The following is a 4,411-nucleotide window of genomic DNA, read 5'->3' on the forward strand; positions in this document are numbered from 1 at the left end:
TCCACCCCCAGTTTCCTCTGCGGAACTGGTTCGGACATTATTATCAGTTAACTAACCGGGTTATCCTTAAGAATATTAGCTTAATATTCTCCAGGAACTTCCCGTCAAAAGTGGGGAAACAGTTTAGACTCATATACCTATTGGAGTATCAGGGAGTAGTTTAACCTCTTATACCGGTCGGAGGATTGAGAAACAGTTTATACTCGTATACTCTTTGGAGTTTTAGGAAGCAGTTTATACTCTTATACCGGTCGGAGTTTTGCCATTCTCAATTGGCTTACCTCAGCGTTATGACGCCGGCTTCAACCAAGGTCTGAATGCTATTCTTGAGAGCAAAGCAATCCTTGGTGGGATGAACGACCCTCCTGTGGTATGCACAGTACTTTGGGTCCGTAGTGTTGTCAGCTTCCTCCTGATTTGTGATAGGTGGTAGCTTGATCTTGTTACCTTCAAGGAGGGATTCGAAGATGGCTGGAACGTCTTCGTCCTTGAAGGAATACTCTCTTTGGAGTCTCGGACCCGAAGTCTTTTGCTGCCTTCGGGATTGCTGTTGTGACGCTTGATTAGCACCACCAGTAGCTGCAGGTGTTTTGCCCTTACCACGAGAGGCGAAGTTTGAGTCCAGAGGATTAGCCGTCGGTAGGTTCCTCTCGGCCTTCTTCCTTCGGAGGAAACGTTCAGCTTGCTCTCCTCGGACTTTCAGATCCTGCCACGTTTTGGACGGTGCTGTGCCCATTGCTTCCAACACGTCCAGCGAAAGGTTGTTGTGGCAGGTCTGGAGGATGAATTCATTGGTGATCGGGTCCCGACAATTCATCGCTTTGTTCCGGAACCTTTTAACGAAGGTGTCGACTAACTCCCCGTCCTTCTGCTTCTCATCGAGCAATGATCCGATAGATATCTCGGTGTCGTCGTCGAAGAAGTTGGCCAGGAACTTGGTCTCCATGTCATCCCAGCTGTTCACGCTTCCTGGCTTGAGGCGGCGGTACCAATCGAAGGCGGCTCCGCGAAGAGTGCCGACGAATGACCGCACCATCAGAGGCTCATTGCCGGAAATAATACCCAGGTGCGATTTGAAATAAATCAAATGCTGAGTGGGGGAACCCTTCCCATCGAACGGCGTGAAGTTGATTAAACTGAACTTCGCCGGATAGGGGATCGATTCCCACTCTCTTGGGTATGGACAGGGAATGCCTGTTTTCTTCGTCTCTTGAGCGGAGATCAATGTGTTGATTTTGCTCTCGAGATCTTTGATCTTCAAGTCTTCACTTGTATCCTCGTTGGCATCCTCGTTACCACCCCCTGCATTGACGGGAGGGTTATTGGCATTGTGAGCTCCATCCCTATCCGTGTGCTCTTCTTCCTGAACAACCTGATTACGGTGACTTGGTTCACCTTGTTGGTTCCTGAACGCCTGGATTTGTTGCTCATGCATCTCTCTCATAGTCTGCATGGCCATCTGCATCTCAAACTTGAAACTTTCTTTCTGTTTAGCCAAAGCGTCTTCAAGCATCTTGGCCATTTCTTCCGCGCTTATCATAAATGACTCGCGGGGTTGTCCTTCGCTGGACACTGTATTGTCCGATGCGACAGCAGAGCAGGAATCCGATTCTTCATCTTCCGAAGGCAATCTTGTCCGAACCCTACCATAAGTTCCTCGTGCGATGGCTCCGGACTGCAGACGGGTTACACGCCGAGATGCTTCCAGAAAATTCAATTCGCCTATCTCCTCTAATGAGAAGGCGGGATCACCAAAGTCGTTCATATCACGACATATACATTCAATTCGCCTATCTCCTCCAATGAGAGGGCGGATCACCAAAGTCGTTCATATCACGACAAACCCATTCAATTCGCCTATCTCCTCCAATGAGATGACGGATCCATCAAAGTCGTTCCAATCACGACATTCTCTGTCACGTTAACATTAAACCTCTGACAAAATCAACTTACCAATCCTCTTCTAAAGGATGGTGGGTCCTCAAAGTCGTTCCAATCACGACATTCCTCGTCATGTTAACATTAAACCTCTGACACAATCTACTTACCAATCCTCTTCCGAAGAATGGTAGGTCCCCATGGTCGCTCCGATCGCGACAAGACCCCATCAGGTTAATGATCACCTCTGATGGTTGGCGCCGTTATTCGTACGAATAGCACAGCCTAAATAATAGCCCACCATGCGGCGCCCTATTACTCCTGTCAATAGTCACACTCCTACGTCCCTGAACTATCTGACCTGTTCCGGATGTCCTAACATTGCTTTAGGATAACTGATGGGTAGAGTCTACCAGGCGATGACTCTTACCACAATCAATTGTCTCATTCCCACATGACGACAATCGTCGAAGACGGTTCCCCAGACAACAACTCGCCGAAAGGCGAGTCGAAGTCAAGTTCTTCAGTTGGCCAGGATAACTGATGGGTAGAGTCTACCAGGCGATGACTCTTACCACAATCAATTGTCTCATTCCCACATGAAGACAATCGTCGAAGACGGTCCCCCAGACAACAACTCGCCGAAAGGCGAGTCGAAGTCAAGTTCTTCAGTTGGCCATAAAGACAAACGTTTGTTCTTTATTGCGATCCAAGGGTTACTCTCTCGATCCCGTTGGAGCTACAACACGAAGATCGGAGTTAACCCGATCCCACGCTGTGAGCAACAGAAGGCAAAACAAGAGCTTAATGTGACTAAGTCCTGAACAGGACAATCAGTGGATCGTCAAGTTCAATTCAAATGCCCAACGGCGCAGTCAAAGAGAGAAAACTGTATGCGCAAAGCAAAGGTGAACAAAATAAGCAAAAGGGCCACTACGGGCCATAGTTTACATGAGTTTGCAGTTTGACTATGATGCCCGAGGCACCAATTAAGCTAACAAAACAAACAAAAAGAAAGGAGAATCCAGACGGCTTGAGGACTACAGGAACTTCAGCACGCTGAACGAGCCGATCTTGGCTTTGAGCTTCGCACGCTCTGCCGCACGTCGGGTCCTCGCCTCCTCCTTCTTCTTCTGCTGTTGCTTGGCCAAATTCGCCTGGCTGGCTTCTTCCTCCCGACGAAGGAGTTGGAGCTCCTGGTCCACTCGCGCGGCGACCTCGCCAAGCCTCCTCGCCTCGTGCCCACGCTCCACCAGCTTCGCCTCGCCGCGGAGGGAGCCCGCGTCCTCGAAGAAAGCCCGGTCTAGGTAAGCGTCCATCCGGTCCAGCACCGCTTGTTGCCGCTGCTGCAGACGTCGGAGCTCCGCTTCTTTCGCCTGGATCCGCTTCGCTCGTTCTTCGCGCTCGAGCAGAAAGCACAGAGAAGGAGGCGGGGGCGTGTCGGAGGAGTCCTCATAAAACAACTCCTCGAGGCGGTACGTCCACCCCGCCACCCGCTCAAGCTCTCGCTCACATCGCCGTGTGAGCGAGGCGTCGCCAGCACGACGGACCGCCTCCAAGGCCGCTTCCACAAAAGGAAGCGCGTGATGGTAGGGGCCGTCGCCTACGCTGACCGAGAGAGCGGTCCCGTGCACCATATCCACTAGGTGCTGGAGCGGCACGAAGGCAGGGTGAGCCACGGGGTCCGGGACCGCAGGGACGGCGGCCGGGGCGCCCACGTCGACGACGGTGGCAGAGGAGCCGACACCCTCAGCGTCACTATGATCAGAAGAGGAAGCCATGGGGAGATAAGTTTTTCGTGGGGAACTCTTTCTGGTAGATTTCTCTCGAAGCAGTAAGGACTCTGCTGGAGAGAGGCGAGTGCGGATATATATTACAAGAAATCCAACGGCTGAGATTCAGCACCCTGAGCGATCGAGCGGTCTGAACGCCCTGCGGCGCTTCGAACTCAGCGCCATTAAGGCTACTCTCGAAACCCCAAACCGACAGATCGGATTGGGGCACGAGAGGCGAAGCGACCGGTCGCTTCACCATAAATGGGCATTAATGCGCCTGCAGAGTCTTGGCTGGCAAGCACTTGGGCCCGCCGACCGACACGTGGCACAAGTTTCGCCCGCAGTCGGATCCCCGACTATTGGATCAACTCGCTAGCTGTTCGAGTTTTCGCCTACAATTCAAACTCGCCAGGCGAATCGGGTCGGGTTTTCAACACAAGCCCACCATCATACGGGTCTCGCACACAGCATAAACTCGCCAGCCGTTGGGTTGCGTTTCCAAGCGAAACTCGCCCTCGCCAGCAAATGAGTTCAGTCCTCTACTCGAATTCGCCAACAGTTGAGTTTAGCTTCCAAGCAAACCTCGCTGCGATCAAGTCTCGCCGACAAACAAACTCGTCAACCAATTGAGTTTCACCTTACCAGCAATTCGAATTCGTCAGGGGCCGAGTTTCACCATCTCGGCGAGCTCGACGTTGCCCTGGTTTCGCCGGTAGCATAAACTCACCAGAGTAGAGTTTAACTTCGAAAGTGGGCTG

Source organism: Asparagus officinalis, chromosome 5, assembly GCF_001876935.1.
Source record: "Asparagus officinalis chromosome 5, Aspof.V1, whole genome shotgun sequence".
NCBI lineage: Eukaryota > Viridiplantae > Streptophyta > Magnoliopsida > Asparagales > Asparagaceae > Asparagus > Asparagus officinalis.